General features: G+C 41.3%; 1 protein-coding gene across 1 annotated transcript in view; it reads left to right on the forward strand.

The window, feature by feature from the left end:
* The window catches only part of CLSTN2 (calsyntenin 2), a 638,322-nt gene that overhangs the window by 458,971 nt on the left and 157,249 nt on the right, over positions 1-22,102 (forward strand). The gene's annotated exons all lie outside the window — the stretch shown is intronic.

Below are 22,102 nucleotides of genomic sequence, written 5' to 3' on the forward strand. Positions count from 1 at the left end.
GAGCTCTGGTTTCATTTTCTCTAAAATTTGGTAAAATAACTCTCAAGAGTTTCGACAGAATTAAGTGTGCTGATATGCATGAAACATCACACCTAGCGTTTAATGTATAATAGTTGCTCACTTATGTTGTAGATGGCGTTACCCTTCCCCCCACCCCCTTCCTATCGCAATCAGTGTGACTTAAATCAGCCCAAGCCTGCCTGCTACCCACTGAAATACACTTGGGCTTGAAGCCTTCAGCAGCCTTTGCTGTCAGCACTAGTCTAGCAGCTGGGCTTCCCCTGAGACAGCTACATTCTGCTCCCTTCCATTCAATTCCCACCCTACCGTCTGGAGGGAGAGGTGCTAGTTGAAAATCCCCAAAGGACCGCACATTCCAGGGGAATGAAGAGGCAAAGATGAATCACCTTCCCCTTGAGTTGCGGCTGGGTGTCTGCCAGCAGGAGCTGAGACCATCTCATTTAGCAGGCAGGAGCCTGCTGTTTCTTGCTGATAGTCTCGGGTACCAGCCAGGCCAAAAAACAAGCAGATGATCTCCAATCTCCAGACCATATTGAGAGGAATGTGCTCCCAGAGTACCCCAGGGGACCAGTCCCAGGGAAGAGGAGGAGAGTGGCTCTTCAGAGTAGCTCATTGGCTGAGTCTTGCTGGGGGTCATAACACAGTCATTCAGCCAGTGTCCACCCCACAAATGGGAAGGTTGGTTCCATTTCCTAGGAGATTGATGTTAGCATAGTGGAATGTTGGTGATAAAATGCATTCTCTCGGGCTTCCCTGGTGGCGCAGTGGTTGAGAGTCCGCCTGCAGATGCAGGGGATGAGGGTTCGTGTCCCGGTCCGGGAAGATCCCACGTGCCGCGGAGCGGCTGGGCCCGTGAGCCATGGCCGCTGAGCCTGCGCGTCCGGAGCCTGTGTTCCGCAAGGGGAGAGGCCACGGCAGCGAGAGGCCCGCATACTGCAAAAAAAAAAAAAAAAAAAAAGAAATGCATTCTCTTACTGGGGAAGGGGAAATGGAAGGCTGCATTTCTAAGTAAAATAGTGAAACATAGCAGGAACTTTTAAAATATTCATGCCCTTTGACTCAGTATTTCCACTTCCTAGAATTCATCATCATTTTGCCAACATTATTTTAAAAACACATTAAACTGTTTATCCCAGTACTACTTAAGGTTGTAAGAAATTGGAAACAACCTACATTTCAACCATTTGAATGTAGGTTAAAAATGTTTGCCATTATCCATACAATGGAACATTATGCAACCATTAAAATTAATGCCTGCAGGGAGTCTTTAATAAGCTAGGAAAATGCCCTTATACTATGAAACAAAGATACAGGATACAGAATTGTACATAAAGCATGAGATCTACTGTTTAAAAAAAGTTTACCAAAAGAATATGCCTAAAAATTACTGTTGATTGCTTCCCAACAGTAGGATTACCCTTATTTTTTTACCTTTTTATATTTCTAAATTTTATCTACTGAGCATAAAGATAAAAATTGAAAATGAAACAAAAATAAAACCAAGAGATATCAGCCTAAGGAAATGGACTCTGCTGGTGGAATTTCAGGCACCAGCAGGGCTATATTTGTTGGAATGAGAGCCGCCTTTTGTCTGTTCAATGACCCCGCCCCGACAGTAGTCTATATGCCTGACCACTGAGCCCACTCTGACAATGCTGGGCTCTGAGAACATCCAGAAATATTTGTGAAGAGCCCTTGGGAGTGTGTGCCTGTCACAGAGCCAGGAGACCCCATAAGAATCAGCCCCTGTGGAGGGGGAAGCACGGCCCCTACTGAGGTCTGGCCCCATTTCTTGAGAAGAATAAAGGATACGTCCATGTGAGTTCTAAGCCTTGTCCAGCCAGGTATAAATTGAAATGCTTATCAGATTGGCCACCTTGAGGGACAGCACATAACGATGAGATAATAAGTTTTATTTATAGCCCTTTTATTGAAGTTCTTGATAATTTCTTTTTTTAAATCTGCAATTCCTCCAAAATTTGGAAACACTGACAAGAATTATTTTCATTTCCTCTTGAGATAAATCTGGTCAGAGGCACAAAGCCTAGTTAAGCACCTTCAGCCAACCCTGGAGGGCCTCTCCTGCTGACCCAGCCTCCTGCCTCCCCACCCCAAAACACCCCCCGGGCTGGGCCTCTGTGGCTGACTGTGACACACAGGTCCTCCTTTATTTAACAAGCTTACCCTGAGCAGGTTGTGTGCGGGATCCCCATCTGCTCACATGGGGCTTGTGTAGCTGAACGGGACAGTCCGTGGCTGGACTGCGTGTCCTTCCAGGGCCTTCTCTACTTCTGCATCCCCATGGCCCCGGAACAGGACCAAGTGGACTTGAAGGGCAGCTGAGCAAAAGTGTGTCGGTGGGCTTTGCAGCTCAGAAAGCAGAGGGTATCAGCTTCAGGTTTGATTTCTGTATTAGTTTCCAAGGGCTGCCATAGCAAAATGCTACAAGCTGGGTGGCTTAAAACAAGAGAAACACTGTCTCACAGCTCTGTGTGCTGGAAGTGTGTCAGCAGGGCACGCTCACTCTGAAGGCTTCCGGCGAGGATCCTTATTTGTCTCTTCCAGCTGCTGGTGTTTGCTGGCGGTCCTCGCATTCCTTGGCTTGTGGATACATCACGCCAGTCACATGGCCGTCTTCTCCCTGTGTGTTCACGTCGTCTTCCTTTTGTGTATGCCTGCCTCTGCCTTGAAATTTCCCCTTTTTTATAAGGACACCATCATATTGGACTGGAGCCCACCCTAATGACTTCATTTTAACTTGATTACCTCTGGAAAGACCCTAGTTACAAATACGGTCCCATTCTGCAGTTGGGACTTCAACATGCTTTTCTGGGGGGACAAAATTCAAGCCTCAATCGTTTCTACGGCTGACTCCGCCACCCGCTAAGTGTGTAGCCTTGGAAATCACCCAACCCTTTTTCACCTCCACCACATTCTACTCTGTATAAAAGCACCTAATGCCAAGATCACTGCAAGGCCTAAATGAAGTTCTGTGTGTAAAGCACACAGCGTGATGCCTGGCTCATCCTGGGTGGGACTTCTCATTGTTGTTATCAAGCTGTACTTACTGGCCACACAGTTCCTCCATACAGGGGAGAGTCCTGGCCCGGCCAAGCAGGGCTGATACTGCAGCTCTAGTTCCACACTGTGGGGGGTCCAAGGGTGGCAGGCCAGCAGGAGCCTCCAGGCTGACCGGCTAAGTGCCCCAGGCAAGAGCACAGAGCCAGACACAAGGCTGGTGATGTACCAGAGCTTGTTGGACTGAACAATTAGAGCTCGCCATTTTAGAGCAACCTCACAGAGGCCACCTCTGCCACAAGGCCTTCTGGATACCAGAAAGCAAGAAGTCTTTAAAGAATAAATTTTGGGTCAGAAAGCCTTGAATTAGAGAACATGATATGTCCATACCTACCTCTCTGATTCTTCTCCTGCCACTGACCCCACCCTCACTGTATTCAGACTCCCTTTCTGTTCCATAAGAGGAGGCTGCACACTTCTGCCTCAGGGCCTTTGCACTGCTTGTTTCTTCTACCCCAGCTGCACTATGCATCTGCCCTCCACCCTCCTTCCCAGTTTCCCAATTTGTCTGACTAATTTCTTCACATTCTTTCATGAGAATTTAAGAGAGTTTCTTCTCTTCTCACCTACCATCCCCCCGTGCCCAGTTATTTTCCTGTCCATTCCCATCTTAACATTAAACCCAATGTGTAACCACATCTTCAGTCTTGTACTTATTTGTTTGATACCTGCCTTTTCAATTGTTGAAGAACCAAGTTCATGGGCATGACACACAGTAAGACCAGACAAACCAAAGCGGAAAGAAGTTTATTGAACGAGAAGGTGCCAGCCAAGAAGATGGGAGACTTCATTTTGTCTCAGATCCATCTTACTGACTGGCTGGGGTGTGAGGTTTTTAAAGACAAGCGTAAGAAAACAGAGGGGGTCTTGGGCCGCGTGATTAGCTGGTACACGGTTCTCTGATTAGTGAGTGGTGAGGTAACAAGGCGGTATTTCAAGAGTCAACATCATCAACCTTCTGGTTCCAGCTGGTCTGAGGTCTATGTACTTGTGGTCAGCAGTTTCCATCTGGTGGGAGTCTGATTTCTGTAAACAACAACTCAGGAATGTATGTCAGACACTGTTATCTGTGTCCTTCAGGGAGGAAATAAAGATTCTGTGACTCTGCAATATGGCTGATCTATTGTTTAAATTGTTGCCAGTTCTCCTGGCGCAACTGCTCTCTTTTGTTACTACATGTTCACATGCTTCCAATCACTAACACCCGAGCCAGTCTCTTGAGACTCAGGGGAGCCCTGCGAGACTAAAACTTTTCTACCAACAAGAGATGGGGAACATGGCAGTGGGGCCGGGGGTCTGTCCCTGGGAAGGCCCTCCAGGGCCCTGCTGGGTTTCAGTCCCCACTTTGATTTGATGCTCCTCATTCCTGAGGGAAACAGGTGGGGGACAAGAAAAGAGGAAATAAAGTTTTAGGCAGGGAGGTTAATCATAAATTTAGCAGAGAAACTCGGTTTCAAGGGAACTCAGTTTCACCATTAGGCCAGATCCCAGATTGCAGGGTCGCTGCCAGGTTTATTCTCCATGGGCTGCCTGACACCTTGCTCGGGTCTCACCCACAGTGGGTGCTGGGGACTGTATTGTGGGTCTCTGATAGACGGAAACCATCACTCTTTCCTCCAGATAGCGCGTGGCCCCGTAACACCAAGGGAGGCTGATCGTCTGGGGAAGATGAGTGATTCGTAGTCTCTACTTTCAACTGAGTGGTATTTAATCAATGTGATTTTCCAAGGACGTCTGTTCATTTTCATGGAAGGTGGCAAGCACCCTTGCAGCCATCTTTGTCTGTATCTGTGGGCTGTGCTGTACCTCATTCTTTTTGGGGCTCAGTTTGCTGGGGTAACCCTGCTAAAAACCTCCCTGCCATAGAGAAGTGATATCAAAAAAAGAGGAAGCATCAGAGGCTGTTATCCTTTGCATAAACCTGAAGCATGCTTCACATAGGCTCTGTGAGAAATGAGACGATTCTATGCCCTAAGGAGGAGAAATTAAGGAAATCCAACTAAAAGGTTTGGGGGGTTTTCCGCTATAGGACAATCAGGTGGCCAGGAAATGGATTCTTCAGCTGAGGGAGGGAGGTCACCACAACCAGGCATCATTAAACTTCGTGCACTTTGAAAACTGGGACATTTGTGTCAAGCTAGAGAGATTGGGCTTCTGACCCTAGCAGAGCATCAGAACCTGGAGAAGGTGGGAGTAGCTGACAATGTGGCCTTTAAAATAAATCATAACAATCTAAACAAATGAGAGATGCTGAGCGTGAGAACGGACAACATTTTAGAGTTGTTTCATGAAAGAAATAATCAGATCATGTCACAGCAACTACCTAAACAATTTGAAAGGTGCTGGTGCAAATCAATTTTGATGTCCATGTTAGATAGTCAGTAATTTACTGTCTCTGCATGATTCCAGAGAGGACAGCAGGTAAATGAATGCCAAGACATCTTGGCTGGTGCCAGAGACACAAGGAAGACCACAAGGGAATATCGAAGGTTTTCTTGTCTTCCTGATGAACTCCTAATCATCCTTCTAGCCCAACTTAGATGTCCCCTCCTCCAGGAAGCCTTCCTCTACCCTTACAGCTGGCTAACTGCTCCCTCCTCACTTGTCTCTGTTGTACTTATCAGACTCCATGTTAAATAGGTAGACACATATCTGTTTCTTCACTATGAGGGTAACAATGTCAGACTGGAAATTGTACCTAAATAGTACCTTCACTTTGTCAATGATTGTGTTGTTTTTCAAATTATATTAAAAAAGAATGGATATATGTATATGTATAACTGATTCACTTTGCTGTACACCTGAAACTAACACAACATTGTAAATCAACTATACTCCAATAAAATTTTTAAAATAAAATTTAAAAAAATAAAAGTGTGACAAATGAAAAAAATTACAGTAGTAGTTAAAATCTTCTCTATAAATAAATTTAAGTAAAATCAAGCAAATCTAGTTAAAATTGTGAAGTAAAAATATTATAAGTCTTTGTGGATTATTGCCAAAATCATGAAGGTGATCCTTGGAAAACTGAGGTTGAGAAACGTTAGAAGAAAAGCTCTGAATCTCTCTTTGGTCTAAAATGTCACGTTGCTATGTGCATCCAGCTCCTTTTCCTAAGAAGATCTCAGCTTGGTGTTCTATTTCTTTTGCCTCCTCTGCAGTGTCTGGAAATAACAGGTGCTCATTAACTACCCCTAATATCCCATGCATGAGTGTGATTGGCTGGGAGAGTAACAAGTGACAAAAGGTATAAATAGTTGAACTCTAAGCTGACCACAGAAGTTCCAGGCCAAATGCTATTCATTGAACAGGAGTAGGATGAAAAACTAGGGCTGATAATTTTGCGCAGAAATGTGCAATGCAGACTTCCTAATCGATGAAAAATAGGCAATTCTGAGTAGCTGCAGAAATGACTCCTTCCGTCAATTTTATTTTACTGGGGTATGCAGAATTTTGGATCTCACTGGAGATAGTATAATTATGTGAACTTCACTGCTGGGAGCCAGGGAATTAAATTCTTCTGGGTCTTCTACAAATACCCCCTACCTAGAGAAGGAGGAATTCCATCTCTCCTTCCATTTCTCGGTAACTTAAAAAGTGAACTGCATCCACATATGTTTTGCATGGAAAGTACGAAGAAGCACAAGGGTATTTACTGTACAGTGAGATGGATCACGAAGCTGTAATTTATCTTGTGTTGGCCCAAGGGGGAAATGAAGCATCCTATTGGCATTGCTGGTCCGCGTGAATCACAATAGGCAAATCAGAGACAGAGCAAAGCATCGAAAATACAAATATTCGTGTGCAGCGAAGGAAAATGTCAAAGCGGAGTTTGGCTCTGCTGGAAATGGGTTACATTTAGAATGCATTAGCTCCTGACACCCAGGTCCTGGGCAATCTACAGCTCTTTCAAGTTATTTACTGTAAACTTGGAAGCAGCCAACCTTTGCCATTTGCATTGGCTTTCTGTGGCCAGAAAAAAAAAGGTACATGAAAAGAAAATGAGAGAGTTGTTTTGAGTCAGTTTGCCAGAAAGCCTGGTTCATTGGGGTGCACGTCCTGTCCATGAACTTGGAATGCCTTGGCCATGGTGGCTCTCAGCCTGGGGAGCATGCTCAGACCTACCATTGCATTCCTGCTCACTCTGATTCCTTGGAAAATGATGGTTTTATTTTGTCCCAGAATTAGAAAATGAAGCAGCTGAAGCTGGGAGTTACGAGTCTTAATTATCTTCCCTGGCCTTTTCTTCAGGAACCTCAAATTGATTTTCAAATTTCTCTTCTGAGTTTAACATTTTAATCTGCCTGCCTTCTGTGTGGGCTTTGCAGGCACTACTGATGACAAGGAAATGAAGAATTAGCCAGCCACATAGGAGGTGCTTGTTACCAGCTGAGCAGCCCTGGTCCTGATGAGAGGTGCTCGTCTGGTCGTTGTGTAAGAAGGTCCTTCACCTCCCACTCACCTTGATCAGAATGAAAGCTGGAGTCATGCCTGACAGGCAGCAGCCTCTGAACTTTGGTTTTAAACTATGAAGGTGTCCCCTGAGATGCTGACTTATTAGCTCCAAGAATTGATAGAACAGTAAAATAGTCCATATACTTCTGTAATATCGATGGGGCTGCCATTTCTCTTTCTTCTGCAGCTAGAAATATGGATTTTTCTGACACTTGCCTTAACTTGAATTAAACATTTAAAATATGCCTCTGCCCCTTTAGGGTTCCCCACCCAAACATTTGGGAACTTCAGTACAAGATATGGATTATGGGCAGAACTTGTCAAGAAGTGAAAATGTGAGGTATTGTATACCTGCAGGAGTTTGTCAATTTCAGAGGCCTTGCCGTACAAGGAGGCAGCTTGGTTTGGAGTCTGAGCACCAGAGCCAGGAAAACGTGGGGTCAGATCCCATAGTGACCTTGAATAAGTCATTCAGTTGCTCTGTGCCTTAGTTGCCTCATCTGTCAAATGGGGTGAATACCTGCTGGCAGTGGGCTTGTTGCTAGGGTGAGAATCCCTGCAGGCAGAGTGCCCCGTGCCCGGTGGTGAATCTGGGAAGGATGTAACAGCGTATCCAGTTCAGAAGAAGCCAGCCACAGGGTAAGCTTAGGGACAGCATCAGGCATTAGAGGAGCCCTGGCACCTGGAACGACAGCCCACCAAAGATGGTTCCCGGGACAGAGCCCCAGAAGCAAACTGGGGTCTGAAGCAGGGGCTAAACAGACCTAGCAATGACCCAGTGAAGGAGGAAGGGGCTTGACAACTGGCAAAGGGAAACCTGGAGGCGGGGTCCTAGTGATGGCCTTGCTGGGATCTTTCTGACACCAGATGGTGACCTTCTCTGAGGCTTTTTCTCTACTGCGAGGTCAAAATCAGAAGCAAGTGAGTTTCGGCTTCAGTACAAATGTGCCACCACTGGTGTGAGCAATTGCCAACACTCCCGCGCACATTCTCCACGCTAGCGTCCTGCAAAGTGCTTCCTTCACTTTGCCTTGTTGATTTTCACCTCACAATAGCGCAGTATATAGTAGCTTCTGTTATTATTCCCATTGTACGGATAAGAAGACTGAGGTTTAGAGAATTTCAGGCATTTTGGCCATGTTCACAGAGTTAGGAATGTTGGAGCTACTACTTGAAGCCAAGTCATCCTGATTCCAAAGACTCTGGTCTTCACCATCATACCATTTTTCCTTTAAATTGATTGAGACTTTGACAGCCAATAAACATCCCCTGAGCACCTTTATTAAGTTAGGCCTTAAGCTAGGCAGTAAAGTCAGGGAGATAAGTATAGATTCTTGCCTCCAGAAGCTCCAAAGGGAAAAAAAAAAGATGTGTGGAAACAATTGACAATGCAGGAAGAAACGTGCAGGGAGGCCGGGAAGCATGGGGCATGGGGGAGCTCCAAGGAGGTGGTGCCCATCTCAACTTGAGAAGCCAGGCTCCCAAACAAGGTAATGCTTAAAACTGGGTTTTGGAGCTTGTGTAGGAGTTCTCCCAGTAGATACGTATAAGGGAGAGTTCTTTATTCGTTGACAAAGAGCAGCTAGGATGCCCCATTTTCTTAGGAACAAAGGCTGCTGATGGTAATACCAGCTGCTTAGTAACCTCTCAAATGCGCAGCTTGCAAGCCTTTCTGTTTCCACAGGTTCCCATTTGCAGATAATCTGCAAAAGCCTGCTTGTTAAGGTGGTTTTTGCTCCTTCTTGATTTCCAGATGAAAAAGCTTGTGCATTAGCTGCTGTTTGGCTTTCTGATATTCTAACCTTCAATCAGCAATTTCAGAGCAGAGCTTTTCTCTACCTGAAGTGGCCCTCGCCAAGCAGGTTTGGAATTGCCAGATAAGCATGACACGTTTTCTCAGAATATCAATTCTGCTCAAAGAGGCAAGGATACACAACATTAATTTCATAGTTAAGGACATTTAGATAATGTACAGAGTGAATTGAAAATGAGCATGACTCTCGAGAAATAAAACATTAGCTGTGTTAGAGACATCACAGTTGACATGGGCTACTTTTTGGCATAGCAATGCCTTCTCCATCATTAGGTGATGATGAAATAGCTGAGTGGGGCCTGGATTAAGCTTGTCAGTTTCCGGCCAGCATAACACTTGCAGTCAGTCCTTTGCTTGCCCCAAAGCCGAACCCCTCCATTCTCTTTGTAGAAGGGACGAGGGTCCATTGCCTGGTGTATAACCCAGTAGCGCCTGCTCTTTCATTCAGATGAGCACCATGGTTGTTCCTCACGCTTCACCAGCAATGGCTGAATTCTTACAGCAGTTTAATGTCTTGCTTGAAATTAAAATAATGGGAGACACAACCACAAGAAACCCACCACCGGCCGTGTCAAGTCATTAAACTGTAATGCAGTGAAAGCACGGCAGCAAGAAATCACTGGTGATATGAGGGGAGCAAAATAAACATCGGCTGGGTTTTTAATTAACGGCCTCTAAATAATGAAAATGAGCAAATTAGACTGACTTTGAGTAGCAAAATACCACTGCAGTATGACTATTACTGTTGATGGATAGCATGGCGTCTTTGATGGAGAGGTTTTAATCAGGCGGCAGCTCTCTCGAGCATCTCCTGGAAACCATGTACCTTTTAGCCGGCATCTGCAAGTGTTAGCAGTTATTTTTGCCTGTGGGCCTGTGGGAGGGGAAAGCGTGAAGAAGCCAGACACAGGGGCTTTCCCCCACCTCTAGATTCTATAATAATAATTATTATTATACTACTAAGAAGACAGTAGTGATCAGAGGTGAACTCTGAGATCGGGTGGATCTGAATGTAAATGTTGGCTTATGATTACTCTGTGATGTTGGAGAAGTTTCTTAACCTCTCTGTGCTCCAGGCTTCTTATTTCTACTTGCACAAAGAGTTACTCTAAAGTGACTGGCACAGTACGTGGCACAAAATAAGCACTCAAGAACTACTGAGTAGCGAGAGCAGGCCTCCTACCTTGTTCCTGATTTTAGGAAGAAAGGATTTGTTACTTTACCATTAATTAGTATGATGATAACTGCAGGTTTATCATAGATGCCCTTTATCAGTTTGAACAAGTTTCCTCTATTTCTAGTTTACTGGGAGATTGTATTACCTATGGGTGTTGAATTTTGGCAAATTCTTTTTCACATCTATTGAAATGACCATGTGGTTTTTCTCCTTTATCCTGTTAATACGGTGAATCACATTGACAGAATTTTGCATTTCTAGGAGAAGTTCTCCTTAGTCATATCCTTTTTTAGAGTTGTATGAAATTTGCTAGTATATTGTTAAGGATTTTTGTGTCTATGTTCATGACAGATAGAGGTCTGTCATTTCCCTCACTTACAGTGTCTGTTAATGTCTGTGTCAGGTTTTGGTATTGGGGTAACATCAGCCTCTTAAAAAGAGAAAGTGTTCCCTCATCCTCTATTTTCTAAAAGAAAAATTATGTATAATTAGTGTTATTTCTTCTTTGGATATATGATAAAATTATTAATGAAACAATCCAGGCCTGGAGTTTTCTTTGCTGGAAGATATTTTTATAAAAATTACAAATTATTTAACATATGATTTAAATATGATAATCAAGAGGGTTTTTAAAATATACTTTGGATTTACCTAACTTTTCTTTCCTAGCTTCTTGATATTAGATTTTTTTTAATAATATATGCACTTAAAGCTATAAACTGCTCTCTGAGCACAGATTTATCTGCATCCCCACACATTTCGATATATTGGGTTTTTTTGTTTTGTTTTTTTTGTGGTACGTGGGCCTCTTACGTTGTGGCCTCTCCCGTTGTGGAGCACAGGCTCCGGACGCGCAGGCTCAGCGGCCATGGCTCACGGGCCCAGCCGCTCCGCGGCATGTGGGATCTTCCGGGACCGGGGCACGAACCCGTATCCCCTGCATCGGCAGGCAGACTCTCAACCACTGCGCCACCAGGGAAGCCCTATATATTGTTTTTATATTATCTTTAGTTCCAATTATTTACTAATATCCCTTTCAATTTCTTCTTTGTTTCACGTACTATTTAAATGCATGTTGTTCAATTTCCAAATATCTGGGGTTTCTCTAGATCTCTTATTGTTAAATGTTAATGGTTTCCATTTTAATCCCTTTGTGGTCAGAGAACAGACTCTAGGATTTCAGCCTTTTTCGTTGATTGGTTCATGTGATAGCCCAGCATATGGTCTTTGTGGGCATGACATGTGAGGTTGAAGTGAATGTGTTTTCTGCAGTTGAATGTAATGTTCTATAAATATAAGCTGGGACAAAGTGGTTGATAGTGTTTAGACTACCTATGACTTTATTGTTTTTTATCTTGTTGTTCTATCAATTACTAAAATTCTCCTGCTGTGGTTGTGGAACTATTTCTCCATTTAATTCTGTCCATTTTTGCTTCATATGTTTTGAGGATCTATAATTAGGTGCATATGCTTCTATGGTCACTATCTCTTCCTTTACAGTTATAAAACGTCCTCCTTTAGCAATAATCTCTGTTTGCCATCAGCTTCATCTGATACAAATTTAGCTGCTCCAACCTTCCTATGCTGACTATTTGTATTGGATTCTTTCCCACCCATCCCTTTTGACCTATCTGTGTTTTCATATTTGGAGTGCATCTCTTATATACAGCATGCCTATAGTTAGATCTTGCGTTTTTATTCATTCTGATAACCTCTTTTTATTGGAATGGTTAATGTACTTATTGATATGGTTGGAGTCAGATCTACCATTTTAACTTCTGATGTTTGTTTTTCTGTTACCCCTTTCCTGCCTTCTTTGAGATTTTTTTAACGTTCTTTAGAATTTCCCTTTATCTATTGAGGTCTTAGCTATATCTTTTTTTCAATTTGTAGTGGTTACTTGCTCTTTATATATATATATGAATTTTCACAGTTTTCCTAGAATTATATTTTATAATTTTGTGCAAATTGCAGAAAACCTGCAACCAGAGGTTCACTTACCAGCCCTCTCCTGCCATCCTTTATGCTACAGTGATCAAGTGTATTGTACGTATACATAAGCCCCAGAGACGATGTTATGATTTTACTTTAAACAATAGTTTAAAATATGTATTTTAAACAAATTAAGAGGAAAAAATAGTCTTTTAGACTTACTCAGATACTTACAATTCCTATTGATCTTCCTTCATCCCTGAAGACTCATGTTTCCCCCAATATCATTTCTCTTTTGCCAGAAAAGAATTCCTTCAGCATTTCTAGTAGGCCCAGTCTAGTGGAGATGAACTAAAAATGTCTTCATTTCACCTTCCTTCTTGAAGACTATTTTTGCTTGCTATAGAATTATGGACTGATAGGTATTTTTCTTTCGTTTTTTAAAGACGTTGTTCCTCTGTCTTCTAGTTTCCATGGTTTGTGACCAGTTCACAGACATTCTAACTAATGTTCCCCTTATACAATGTCATTTTTCCAATAGCCTCACTAAAAAAAGTAAAAAGAAACAGGTGAAAATGAATTTACCCAAAATATCATATATTATCATTTCTATAAGTTATCAAATAGAAAATTAGTAATGAGAAATTTTACATTCTATTTTTCATTAAAAAGCACTTTTAAATCCATCTCCAAGCATACTTAAAAGTTTCCCAGTAATTGTATTGAGCATCTGTCCTTAAATTTACATTTAAAGTGATAAAAATTAAATAAGATTAAAAATCTAGTTCCTTGGCCACACCAGCCCCATTTCAAGTGTTTGAGAGCCACATTGTGGCTAGTGGCCTCTGCACTGAAAAGTGTAGAGTAGGGCACTCCACAAGTCATTCTTTGAAGAGAAACTTGCATCCTGTGTCTATCCAAGTTCCAAAAGGCACTGTAGATGAGAAAAACTCAGAATAGAGGGAAAAAAAATAAATTTGAAAAAAATGGGCTTGAACCTCTGACTGATTCACTCTTGAGGCCATATGTAAGACTCCTGTCTGGACACTGAGAAAAAGGGAACAGCAAGAGATCCAAAGAGTTTAGCTGTCAGCATGATTCTACCAACTGTATTTGAATATTAGGTCTTCCTCCGGTTAATTGAGGAGGCTGCGGTAGTCAGTCCCTATATCTTGAGAATTCACTAGCACTCATTAACTCCAAACACCTTTAATTATTCGGTCCAATATATAGCTTCTATTTCTGAAACCCAACTGTGAGCCCCATGAGGGTAAGGACAGAGTCTTAGTCTTCTGGAGACCTCAGCATCTAGTAAGATTCCCTCCCTGCAGGAAGTAGATGCTTACAAAATTGTGTCGATGGAGCTAATTGGACAGCAGTAAAGGGCCATTGTATCTGTATGGGACTTTTTCACTCCCTGGGGCGCTTCAACATCCATTATTTTCTCTAAGGGACAAGGAGTTAGCTTCTCAGATAAGATTCCAGGTAATGGTTGTGGGTCTTACTCACCTGTACCCAATAGCTGTGGGCAAATAAGATCTCTTCATTTTTAAGTAAGATTCTGTACCCTTATTTGACGGTCCCCATTCCTGCTTGGCAGTCAGAAAGGTATTTATTCCCATCTGGTAATTGCATCCAGAGCCGTCATTTTTGAGACACAGGGTTTAAAACACTCTCGTAAAATATTAAGAATCTAGACACTGTAAACACAGTCCTGGTCAGTGCGGTTTTCTTGTTCCCTCCCTCCTCCTGCCATCTGTCCACACATGACCCAAATTGTGGACACCTCAGGATCAACCGGTGAGGTCAGCAGGAGGGCTGGACGTCACTAACACTGGTAAGATCACAGCAGTGGAACTAGGAAAGAGCCCATGTGATATGGCCTGCCATCACTTTCTGCCGACTTCCTCATGCAGCTGTGGTGAGAGTTCCATTCTATAACTTTCCACAAATCACCCAATACGGTTGAGGCCATAATAAATTCTCAGCTTTAGAAAGAAAAAAGTACTATACTGATTATAATATGGTGGCCATAGGAGGGAGGTGACTGCATTCCCATTTCACAAATGGGGAAATGAATGTATGGGAAAGATTAACTTTTTATCCGTTTCAGTGAAGACAAGTGAAGAGTCAGGGTTTGACCCTTAGGCACTGGCCTATACTACCCTTCTGCTGGGAAAAGCAGCACTGAAACACCATTGCAAACAGAAAGACACAGTAGTGTTCAGAGAACTGGGTCTTATCTCAGCAGAGTTATTTAGGCTGAGACGATTTCCTTCTTGCAGCTACAGAATTCCTCGGGGGTGGTTACACAACAACTGCTTCTTTTAAGGGAGAGATTTGACTAATCCATCATCATTTTTGTTCTCACAACACCCAGAACAGACACCTGCTGCAGCCTCAGCAGTACTTTATCTCACTCACCTCCTTTTGCATCTGCCTCCTTCTCCTTTCTCCTGTCTGCAAAGTCAAAGCTGGTCCGCAGGTCATCTAAACCTCCAACCCCTGGCTGGGCAGATCAGCACATAGAGAGAAGCAGGCCACTTGCTTTCACTGTCATCCTAAGTAAATGTCTGGCTCATTGTAAATGCCCAATAAATGTGAGCTAGAGTGAATTTTATAAATTATTACTGTTCATTTTCTTCTTACTCTATTTTTTACACCCAGGGAAGATTTGCTGAGTGAATGATGACTACAGCACATTTTTGTACCTGGAGTCCTTCACCTCCAGACCATGGGCACCAGCCAGACCAAATGGCAGCCCGACAGCTCTTCAAGCTCTTCCTGACCCAGTGGTGACTAGTTGAGCCCTGGGGACCTCTCCAAATCTCTCAGCATCTACGTTAGTTGCTACATCATTTATTCTTTTAACAACATTGCCGAAGAAGGAAAAATGCATTAACTTCATTGGTTTTTCAGTAACAAAATAACTGTGCTGTGTTAATCTTCCAAAAGGAGGGGGATTTGATCTCAGCACAAAGCTTTAGGAAAATGGAATGAGTTTTTAAATAAAAAAGTGTTTTATTTTTACTCAATACTAAGTACGCAGAGGGCTATAATGGTGACATTCCCCCTGCCCCCCATACACTTTGGTTTCTAATAGAAACAAAGTAAGTTGCCAATATGCTTCTAACTACTGCAGGCTTTCAGGCAGGATTTATTGTAATTGTAATAATAAAAAGTAGATAGACCTTTATACTTCCAAAATTTTTTCACGTTTAGGGTGTCATTGCAGCCTCACTGTACTTTCAGGATTAGGCATGGCTATATCCTCAGTTGTGATGAAGAGGAACTTGGGAAGCGCCCAAGGTCATACGGCTGAGAAGAGCCAAGCTGGGGCCCAGACCAAGACCATCTGCCTGTGTTGGCTTGTCTGAGATCTCCCTGCCAGCCACACACATGAGGGAGCAGTCAAGTTCAAAGACACTCTGCTGAAACTTTCCCTTTAAGCTTTCTACTTTGGGAAATTTCAAATTTTTTTAACTTCTTATTTTGTATTGGAGTATAGCTGATTAACAATGTTGCGATAGTTTCAGGTGCAGAGCAAAGCGACTCAACCACGCATATACATGTACCCATTCTCCCCCAAACTCCCCTCCCTTCCAGGCTGCCACATAACATTGAGCAGAGTTGCCTGTGTTATACAGTAGGTCCTTGTTGGTTATCCATTTTGCGTTTTATTTGTTGTTGTTGTTGTTGGAGTGAAACACATTTTTTTAAACATCTTTATTGGAGTATAATTGCTTTACAATGGTGTGTTAGTTTCTGCTTTATTACAAAGTGAATCAGCTATATGTATACATATATCACCATATCTCCTCCCTCTTGCGTCTCCCTCCCACCCTCCCTATCCCACCTCTCTAGGTGGTCACAAAGCACGGAGCTGATCTCCCTGTGCTATACAGCTGCTTCCACTAGCTATTTTACATTTGGTAGTGTATATATGTCCATGCCTCTGTCTGAATTCATCCCACCTTACCCTTCCCCCTCCCCATGTCCTCAAGTCCATTCTCTACTTCTGCGTCTTATACCTGTCCTGCCCCTAGGTTCGTCAGAACCTTTTTTTTTTTTTTTTAGATTCCAGATATATGTGTTAGTATACAGTATTTGTTTTTCTCTTTGGACTTACTTCACTCTATATGACAGACTCTAGGTGGATCCACCTCACTACAAATAACTCAATTTCGTTCCTTTTTATGGCTGAGTAATATTCCATTGTATATATGTGCCACATCTTCTTTATCCATTCATCTGTCATTGGAGCTTAGGTTGTTTGCATGTCCTGGCTGTTGTAAATAGAGCTGCAATGAACATTGTGGTACATGAGTCTTTTTGAATTATGGTTTTCTCAGGGTATATGCCCAGTAGTGGGATTGCTGGGTCATATGGTAGTTCTATTTGGAGTTTTATAAGGAACCTCCATACAGTTCTCCATAGTGGCTGTATCAATTTACATTCCCACCAGCAGTGCAAGAGTGTTCCCTTTTCTCCCCACCCTCTCTAGCATTTATTGTTTGTAGACTTTTTGATTATGGCCAGTCTGACCGGTGTGAGGTGATACCTCATTGTAGTTTTGATTTGCATTTCTCTAATGATTAATGACGTAAAGCATCCTTTCATCTGTTTGTTGGCAAGCTGTATCTCTTCTTTGCAGAAATGTCTATTTATGTCTTCTGCCCATTTTTCGATTGGGTTGTTTGTTTTTTTGATATTGAGCTGCATGAGCTGCTTGTATATTTTGGAGATTAATCTTTTACCAGTTGCTTCATTTGCAAATATTTTCTCCCATTCTGAAGCTTGTCTTTTCATCTTGTTTATGGTTTCCTTTGCTGTGAAAAAGCTTATAAGTTTCATTAGGTTCCATTTGCTTATTTTGGTTTTTATTTCCCTTTCTCTAGGAGGTGGGTCAAAAAGGACCTTGCTGTTATTTATGTCATAGCATGTTCTGCCTATGTTTTCCTCTAAGAGTTTTATAGTGTTTGGCCTTACATTTAGGTCTTTAATCCATTTTGACTTTATTTTTGTGTATGGTGTTAGGGAATGTTCTAATTTCATTCTTTTACATGTAGCTGTCCAGTTTTCCCAGCACCAATTATTGAGGAGGCTGTCTTTTCTCCATTGTATATTCTTGCCTCCTTTATCAAAAATAAGGTGACCATATGTGTGTGGGTTTATCTCTGGGCTTTCTATCCTGTTCCATTGATCTATATTTCTGTTTTTGTGCCAGTACCATACTCTCTTGATTACCGTAGCTTTGTAGTATAGTCTGAAGTCCACAAGCCTGATTCCTCCAGCTCCGTTTTTCTTTCCCAAGATTGCTTTGGCTATTTGGGGTCTTTTGTGTTTCCATACAAATTGTGAAATTTTTTATTCTAGTTCTGTGAAAAATGCCATTGGTAGTTTGATAGGGATTGCATTGAATCTGTAAATTGCTTTGGGTAGTATAGTCATTTTCACAATGTTGATTCTTCATATCCAAGAACATGGTGTATATCTCCAACAGTTTGTATCATCTTTAATTTCTTTCGTCAGTGTCTTATAGTTTTCTGCATACAGGTCTTTTGTCTCCTTAGGTAGGTTTATTCCTAGGTATTTTATTCTTTTTGTTGCAATGGTAAATGGGAGTGTTTCCTTAATTACTCTTTCAGATTTTTCATCATTAGTGTATAGGAATGCAAGAGATTTCTGTGCATTAATTTTGTATCCTGCTACTTTACCGAATTCATTGATTAGCTCTAGTAGTTTTCTGGTAGCATCTTTAGGATTCTCTATGTATAGTATCATGTCATCTGCAAACAGTGACAGTTTTACTTCTTTTCTGATTTTGATTCCTTTTATTTCTTTTTCTTCTCTGATTGTTGTGGGTAAAACTTCCAAAACTATGTTGAATAATAGTGGTGAGAGTGGGCAACCTTGTCTTCTTTCTCATCTTAGTGGAAATGGTTTCAGTTTTTCACCATTGAGAATGATGTTGGCTGTGGTTTTGTCATATATGACATTTATTATGTTGAGGTAAGTTCCCTCTATGCCTACTTTCTTGCAGGTTTTTATCATAAATGGGTATAAATTTTGTCAAAAGCTTTTTCTGCATCTATTGAGATGATCATATGGTTTGTATTCTTCAACTTGTTAATATGGTGTATCACATTGATTGACTTGCCTATATTGAAGAATCCTTGCATTCCTGGGATAAACCCCACTTGATCATGGTGTATGATCCTTTTAATGTGCTGTTGGATTCTGTTTGCTAGTATTTTGTTGAGGATTTTTGCATCTATGATCATCAGTGATACTGGCCTGTAGTTTTTTTCTTTGTGACATCTTTGTCTGGTTTTGGTATCAGGGTGATGGTGGCCTCTTAGAATGAGTTTGGGAGTGTTCCTCCCTCTGCTATATGTTGGAAGAGTTTGAGAAGGATAGGTGTTAGCTCTTCTCTAAATGTTTGATAGACTTTGCCTGTAAAGCTTTCTGGTCCTGGGCTTTTGTTTGTTGGAAGATTTTTAATCACAGTTTCAATTTTTGTGATTGGTCTGTTTATATTTTCTATTTCTTCCTGGTTCAGTCTTGGAAGGTTGTGCTTTTCAAAGAATATGTCCATTTCTTCCAGGTTGTCCATTTTATTGGCATATAGTTGCTTGTAGTAATCTCTCATGATCCTTTGTATTTCTGCAGTGTCAGTTGTTACTTCTCCTTTTTCATTTCTAATTCTATTGATTTGAGTCTTCTCTCTTTTTTTCTGGATGAGTCTGGCTAATGGTTTATCAATATTTTTTATCTTCTCAAACAACCAGCTTTTAGTTTTATAGATCTTTGCTATTGTTTCCCTCATTTCTTTTTCATTTATCTCTGCTCTGATCTTTATGATTTCTTTCCTTCTGCTAACTTTGGGGTTTTTTGTTCTTCTTTCTCTAATTGATTTAGGTATAAGGTTAGATTGTTTGTTTGAGCTGTTTCTAGTTTCCTGAGGTAGAATTGTATTGCTATAAACTTCCCTGATAGAACTGCTTTTGCTGCATCCCATAGGTTTGGGGTCATCGTGATTTCATTGTCATTTGTTTCTAGATATTTTTTTATTTCCTCTTTGATTTCTTCAGTGATCTCTTGGTTATTTAGTAGTGTATTGTTTAGCCTCCATGTGTTTGCATTTTTTACAGTTTTCTTCCTGTAATTGATATCTAGTCTTATAGCATTATGGTTGGAAAAGATAGTTGATATGATTTCAATTTTCTTAAATTTGCCAAGGCTTGATTTGTGACCCAAGATATGATCTATCCTGAAGAATGTTCCATTTGCACTTCAGAAGAAAGTGTATTCTGTTGTTTTTGGATGGAATGTCCTATAAATATCAATTAGGTCCATCTTGTTTAATGTGTCATTTAAAGCTTGTGTTTCCTTATTTATTTTCATTTTGGATGATCTGTCTGTTGGTGAAAGTGGGGTGTTAAAATCCCCTACAATGATTGTGTTACTGTCGATTTCACCTTTTATGGCAGATAACATATGCCTTATATATTGAGGTGCTCCTATGTTGGGTGCATAAATATTTACAATTGTTATATCTTCTTCTTGGATCGATCCCTTGATCATTATGTAGTGTTCTTCTTTGTCTTTTGTAATAGTCTTTATTTTAAAGTCTGTTTTGTCTGATATGAGAATTGCTACTCCAGTTTTCTTTTGATTTCCATTTTCATGGAATATCTTTTTCCATCCCCTCACTTTCAGTCTGTATGTGTCCTTAGGTCTGAAGTGGGTCTCTTGTAGACAGAATATATACGGGTCTTGTTTTTGTATCCATTCAGCCAGTCTACGTCTTTTCGTTGGAGCATTTAATCCATTTACATTTAAGGTAATTATCGATATGTATGTTCTTATTACCATTTTCTTAATTGTTTTGGGTTTGTTGTCGTAGGTCTTTTCCTTCTCTTGTCTTTCCTGCCTAGAGAAGTTCCTTTAGCATTTGTTGTAAAGCTGGTTTGGTGGTGCTGAATTCTCTTAGTTTTTGCTTGTCTGTAAAGTTTTTAATTTTTCTGTCGAATCTGAATGAAGTCCTTGCTGGGTGGAGTAATTTTGGTTGTATGTTTTTCCCTTTCATCATTTTAAATATGTCCTGCCACTCCCTTCTGGCCTGCAGAGTTTCTGCTGAATGATCAGCTGTTAACCTCATGGCAATTCCCTTGTATGTTATTTGTTGTTTTTCTCTTGCTGCTTTCAATATTTTTTCTTTGTATTTAACTTTTGATAGTTTGATTACTATGTGTCTTGACATCTTTCTCCCTGGATTTATCCAGTATGGGACTCTCTGCTCTTCCTGGGCTTGACTGACTATTTCCTTTCCCATATTAGGGAAGTTTTAAACTATAATCTCTAGAAATATTTTCTCAATCCCTTTCTTTTTCTCTTCTTCTTCTGGGACTCCTATAATTTGAATGTTGTTGCATTTAATGTTGTCCCAGAGGTCTTTGAGACTGTCCTCAGTTCTTTTCCTTCTTTTATCTTTTTTCTGCTCTGTGGTAGTTATTTCCACTATTTTATCTTCCAGGTCACTTATCTATTCTTCTGCCTCAGTTATTCTGCTATTGATTACTCTACAGAATTTTTAATTTCATTTATTGTGTTGTTCATCATTGTTTGTTTGCTCTTTAGTTCTTCTAGGTCCTTGTTAAACGTTTCTTGTATTTTCTCCACTCTACTTCCAAAATTTTGGATCATCTTTAGTATCATTACTCTGAATTCTTTTTCTGGTAAACTGCCTATTTCCCCTTCATTTGTTTGGTCTGGTGGGTTTTTACTGTGCTCCTTCATCTGCTGTGCATTTCTCTGTCTTCTCATTTCGCTTAACTAACTGTGTTTGGGGATCCCCTTTTCGCTGGCTGCAGGTTCCTAGTTCCCATTGGTTTTGGTGTCCCCCCCCATTGGCTAAGGTTGGTTCAGTGGGTTGTGTAGACTTCCTGGTGGAGGGGAATGCTGCCTGTTTTCTGATGGATGAGGCTGGATCTTGTCTTTCTGGTGGGTAGGACCACATCCAGTGGTGTGTTTTGGGGTGTCTGTGACCTTATTATGATTTTAGGCAGCCTCTTTGCTAATGGGTGGGTTGTGTTCCTCTCTTGCTAGTTGTTTGGCATGGGGTGTCCAGCACTGGAGTTTGCTGGTCGTTGAGTGGAGCTGGGTCTTAGCATTGAAATGGATGGAGATCTCTGAGAAAGCTATCCCTGATTGATATTACAAGGGACCAGGAGGTCTCTGGTGGACCAATGTCCTGAGCTCAGCTCTCCCACCTCGGAGGCTCAGGCCTGACACCCGGCCAGAGCACCAAGACCCTGTTAGCCACATAACTCAGAAGAAAAGGGAGAAAGGGAATAAAAAAGAAAGAAAGAAAATAAAACAAAGTTATTAAAATAGAAAATTTTAAAAAATAAGTATTATGAAAATAAAAAAGTAATTTAAAAAAAGAAGAGAGCAACCAAACCAATAAACAAATCCACCAATGATAACAAGCACTAAAAACTATACTAAAAAATGCAGACAGACAGAACCTTAGGACAAATGGTAAGAGCAAACCTATATAGACAAAATCACACAAAGAAGCATACACATGCACACTCACAAAAAGAGAAAAAGGAAAAAAT

The sequence above is a fragment of the Aethalodelphis obliquidens genome, unplaced genomic scaffold (assembly GCF_003676395.1).
Source record: "Aethalodelphis obliquidens isolate GAN/ISIS:26980383/991018 unplaced genomic scaffold, ASM367639v1 scaffold72, whole genome shotgun sequence".
In the NCBI taxonomy this organism is placed as follows: Eukaryota; Metazoa; Chordata; class Mammalia; order Artiodactyla; family Delphinidae; genus Aethalodelphis; species Aethalodelphis obliquidens.